Source organism: Delphinus delphis, chromosome 9 (genome assembly GCF_949987515.2).
Source record: "Delphinus delphis chromosome 9, mDelDel1.2, whole genome shotgun sequence".
Lineage (NCBI taxonomy): Eukaryota > Metazoa > Chordata > Mammalia > Artiodactyla > Delphinidae > Delphinus > Delphinus delphis.
Genome location: NC_082691.1, coordinates 75,479,017 through 75,485,016, shown reverse-complemented (window position 1 = coordinate 75,485,016; position 6,000 = coordinate 75,479,017).

The following is a 6,000-nucleotide window of genomic DNA, read 5'->3' as shown; positions in this document are numbered from 1 at the left end:
GGGGCTAGATGAGGGTGCTCCTGGCTGCCCAGCCTTCTGTCGAGAACCTTTCCTGGGATTAGAGCTGCTGTTGCCAGGGAAAAGTGTTGTCTCCCTTGCCCCTCTAATGGGCCCCATTGGTGTGATGCTGTGTCTGTGTACTCTATACAAAGGTACTTGTCCTTTACCTTTGTAACTACATTTGACATAGATTAAACCTGTATAAACAGCTTTAAAAAATTGGAGACAGACAGGTGTATATGGAGAATCACAACTTACCTGAGTAGAAACTACCAAGGAGAAATCTCCGTAGGAACCAGTGCTGGGATAGGACACCCTGAACTGTAACTGATGAGTTTCTAGAGGCTCAGTGTAGGCAAGCCTGAGAGATGAAAACTCCGAGGGGATGCAGTCATCAGGGGAGAGGGACCCACACCTTCATGAGTTTTACCTCCCAAAGCTCTAACAGGGTCTCACAAAAAAAGATGGACGAAAATTCCCTTTTGCTTCCAGCATGGGGAGCAGAAAGGTAATCATTTTGAAGAATACCAGAGAAGGCCTGACCTCAGAAAAGACTATTTTACCAGAGCTTAACCTATCTGGGGAAGGGAAGTACCCAATTCTAACCCACTCTAGCAATCCAGCTCCACTTAAGAGGGGCAAAAAATGCTGAGAAGCATTGGTGAAGTTCACAGTCCAGGGGCACAGGATCACCAGAAGACTGAGACCTAGTCATAAGAGTACAGAACTCTTGTTTCCCCCTACATATTACTACTGCATAACTAACAGCCTATTTACCACAGCTCCTTTTCCCCAGTACATCACAAAAAATTTACAAGGGGCATACAAAAAGGTCAAAAAAACAGGTTAAAGAGATTGAACAAGTATCAGAACTACAGTCAGATATGCCAGGAATTATCAGACCAGGAATGCATAAAAACTATTAATATCCTAAGGGATCTAAAAGAAAAAATAGACAAGATACAAGAACAGATAGATAATGTAAGCAAAAAGATAGAAATTCTAAGAAAGAATCCAAAAGAAATGTAGAAATCAAAAACACTGTAATAGAAATGAAGAATGCCTTTGATGGGCTCATTAGTAGACTGAACATGGCGGAGGAAAGAATCTCTGAGCTTGACGATATGATAATAGAAACCTCCCAGACTGAAAAACATACAGAAAAAAACCTGAATATTCAAGAACTATGGGACAACTACATAAGGTGTAATATATCTGTAATAGGAATACCAGAAGAAAAAGAAAGAAATAAACAAAAGAAATATTTGAAGCAATAATGACTGAGAACTTCCCCCAAAGTAATGTCAGACACCAAACTGCAGATCCAGGAAGCTCAGTGAACACCAAGCAAGGTTAATGGCCCTCCAAAGCCCCACACCTAGGCATTATATTCAAACTGCAGAAGATCAAACATAGAGAAAAAATCTTGAAAGAAGAAGAAAAAATACACTATACCTATGAGGAGAAAAGACAAGAATTACATTTGACTACTGCTCAAAAACCATGCAGGCAAGAAGAGTGGGGTGAAATATTTAAAGTGTTGACAGAAAAAACCCAAAACCTAGAATTCAGTACCCTGTAAAATTATCATACAAAAGTAAAGGAGAAATAAAGACAGTGTGAAACAAACAAAAATTGAGGGAATTTGTTGCCAGTAGATCTACTTAGAAAGAAACATTAAAAGAAGTTCTTCAGAGAGAAGGAAAATTATATAGGTCAGAAACACAGCTTTCCATGAAAAAAGGAAGAGCATCAAAGAATGAATAAGTAAAGGTAAAATAAAATCTTTTATTTTTATATTCTTAAATGATCTAAAATATTATAGCTTGTTCAATAAATAATAGAAACATATTTGGTTACATATAGCATGCATATAAATATGCTTACATAATAAATAAAATGAATGCCAGCAATGATATAAGAAACAGGAGAGAGGTATCAGGAATATTTTGTTATTATGAGGTACCTGTACTACTCCTGCAGTGCCATGGTGTTATTTAAAGTTGCCAACTCTATGTCAACCACTAAAAAAGTTTGAAAAAAAAGTTTAATTGATGTGCTAAGAAAGGAGAAAAAATGGCATAATAAAATGCTCAATTAAAGTCATAAAAGGGAGAAAAAGTGACGAGGACAAAAATAGGAACAAAGAACAAGGGCAATAAATAGAAAATAATAACAAGTATGGTAGATATTAATTGAACTATATCAATAATCACTTTAAATTTTAATGGTCTAAACACTACTTAAAAGAGAGAGACTGTCAGAGTGAATTAAAAAAATTAGACCCAACTTTAAAAATGAAAAGTATGGAAAAAGTTATACCATGCTAACATTAATCAAAAGAAAGTGGGAGTACCTATATTAATTTCAGACAGAGCTGACTTCACAGCAAAGAAAGTTATTAGGGATAGAGAGGGGCACTACATAATTATAAAGAGGTCAATACTACAAGAAGCCTTAACAATCCTTAATGTGTATTTGCCTAACAACTGAGGTGTGTGTACACACAAAATACATGAAGCAAAAACTGACAGAACTGCAAGGAGAAATTGCAATAGATGAATCCACTATTACAGTTGAGAGACTCTATCAATGACAGATTCAGCAGGCAGAAAATCAGTGTGGACATAGTTGAACTCAACAGCACCATTAATCAACTGGATATAACTGACATCTGCAGACTTCATCCAACAACAGAAAAATACCCACTCTTTTCAACCTTGCATGGAACATTCACCAACCTTGCATGGAAAATCACACTGTGGGCCATAAAAACCCTTAACAAATTTAAAAGAATAGAAATTGCATGATGTCTGCTCTCAGACCACAGTGGAATTAAACTAGAAATCAATAAGAGAAGGATAGCTGGAAAACCCCAGAATACTTGGAGATTAAACATTAATTTCTAAAGAACACAAGTCAAACAAGCAATCTCAATATAGATAAAAATATTTTGAACTAAATGAACATAAAAAAGCAACTTATCAAAATTTGTGGCATGCAGCAAAAATCGTGCTTAGACAAAAATTTATAGCATTGAAGGCATATATTAGAAAAGAAGAAAGACCTAAATTCAATCATCTAAGCTTCCACCTTAGAAACCAATAAAGAAACGCATATTAAATCCAAATTAGGCAAAAGAAAAGAAATAATAAAAAATTAAAGCAGTAATCAATGAAATTTAAAACAGGAGGTCATTTGAGAAAATAAACAAAACAAAAACTTGGTTCTTTGAAAAGATCAACAAAATAGACAAATCTCTAGCCAGGCTAACTAAGAAAATGAAAGAGAGGACATAAATTACTAATATCAGAAATGAAAGAGGGAAAATCACTACTGATTCTATGGGCATTAAAAAGACAATAAAAGAATAATATGTAAAACTCTATGCCCATAAATTTGATAACCTAGAGGAGATGGACCCATCCCCAAAAGACACAATCTACTAAACCTCAGACAAGAAGAAATAGGCAATTTGAATAGACCTTTTAAAGAAATTGAAATAATAATTAATAACTTTCTGAAACAAAGCACCAGGCCCAGATGGGTTCACTGGTGAATTCTATCAAACATTTAAGGAAGAAATTCTACCAATTCTCTGCAATCTCTTTCAGAAGATGGACACAGAAGAGATACTTTCTAACTCATTCTTTGAAGCCAGCATTACCCTAATAATAAATCTGACAAAGGCTTTACAAGAAAACAAAAGACCAATATCTCTCATGAACATAGATGCAAAATGCTGAATAAAATATTAGCAAGTCAATTTCAACAATGTGTAAAAAGAATTATACACCATGACCAAGTGGGATTATTCCTTGATATACCAGGCTGGTTCAGCATTTGAAATCAGTTCATGTAATTCATCACAATGACAGGATAAGAAAAATCACATGATCATAACAATATATGTGGAAAAAGCATCTGACAAAATCCAACACCAATTCCTGATAAAAACTCTCAGCAAAGTAGGAATAGAGGGGAACATTCTCAACTTGATAAAGAACATCTACAGAAACCCTCCAGCTAACCTACTTAATGGTGAGAAATTTGAAGCTTTCCCACTAAGATCAAGAACCCGGCAATGATGTACCCTCTCACCACTGCTTTCAGCATCTTACCAGAAGTTCTAGCTAATTCAAAACGAAGAGAAAATAAAATCATACAAATTGTGAAGGAAAAAATAAAACTGTATTTGCTCATAATCACATATGTAGAAAACCCAAAAGAATTGACAAAAAAAAAAATCCACTTGAAGCTCATAAGTGATTATTGCAAGGATACAAGGTACAAGGTAAATATACAAAATACAATTACTTTCCTATTTCTAGTAATTAACAAGTAAAATTTGAAATTAAAAACACATTACCATCTACATTAGCATCCTCCCCCAAATGAAATACTTAGGTATAAATCTAACAAAATATTTCCTCTATGTGAGGAAAACTATAAAACTCTGATGAATGAAATAAAAAAGGAACTAAATAGATATTCCATATTCATGGGTAGGAAGACTCAACATTGCCAAGATATTGGTTCTTCCCAACTTATCTACAGATTCAACACAATCCCTATCAGAATCCCAACAAGTTATTTTATAGATATCAACAAACTGATTCTAAAGTTTATATGGAGAGAATAAAGACCCAGAATATCCAACTCAATAATGAAAGAGAAGAACAAAGTCCAAGAACTGACACTACCCAACTTCAAGTTTTTCTACAAAGTTTCAAGAGATTATAGTATTGGCAAAAGAATACACAAATAGTTCAATGAAGCAGAGTAGAGAGCCCAGAAACAGACCCATATAAATATAGTCAACTTAACTGTGACAATGAGGAAAGGCAATACAATGGGGAAAAGACAGTCCTTTCAACAAATGGTGCTAGAACACCTGGACATCCTCACACCAGTAATGACTCTAGACACAGACCGTACACTTTTCACAAAACCTAACTCAAAATGGATCACAGACATAAATATAAAATACAGAACTATAAAACTTATAGAAGATAACATAGAAAACCTACATGACCTTGGGTATGGCGATGACTTTTTATATACAACACCAAAGGCACGATTAACGAAAGAAAAATTGATAAGTTGGACTTCATTAAAATTAAAAACCTCTGCTCTGCCTAAGGCATTGTCAGGAGCATAAGACAAGCCACGCTTGCAAAAGACACATTTGATAAAGGACAGTTACCCACAATATACAAAGAACTCTTAAAACGCTCCAATAAGAGAACGAACGACCCAATTAAAAAATGTGCAAAAGACCTGAACAGACATCCCATCAAAGAAGATCTACAGATGGCAAATAAGCATATGAAAATTGTTCAACATCAGGTCATCAGGGAAATGCAAATTAAAACAACGAGATAACATTATACACCTATTAGAATGGCCAAATTCCCAGACACTGACACCACCAAATGCTGGTGAGGATTCAAACAGGAATTCTCATTCATTGTTGGCGGGAATGCAGAATGGTACAGTCACTTTGGAAAACAGTTTGAAGGTTTCTTACAACATTAAATATATTCTTACCACAAGATCCTTGGTATTTACCCAAAGGATTTGAAAACTTATGTCAACACAAAAAGCTGCACAGGAATGTTTATTCATAATTGCCAGAAGTTGGATACAACCAAAATGTCCTTCAGTAGGTGAATGGATAAATAAACAGTGGTACATCCAGACAATGGAATATTATTCTATACCAAAATGAAATGAGATAGCAAGCCATGAGAAGACAGGGCTTTCCTATCTGAAGGAGGAAACAAATGCAAATTATCAATACTAAGTAAGAGAAGTCAATCTGAAAAGGCTACTACATACTGTATGATTTCAACTACGTGACATTCCAGAAAAGGCAAAACTATGGAAACAGTAAAAAGATCTGTGGTTACCGGGGCTTAGGAAGGAGCAAGGTATGAATAAGGGTTCACCAAGAATGAAACCTAAACATTGGATTTTGGGTGATAATGATGTGTTGAT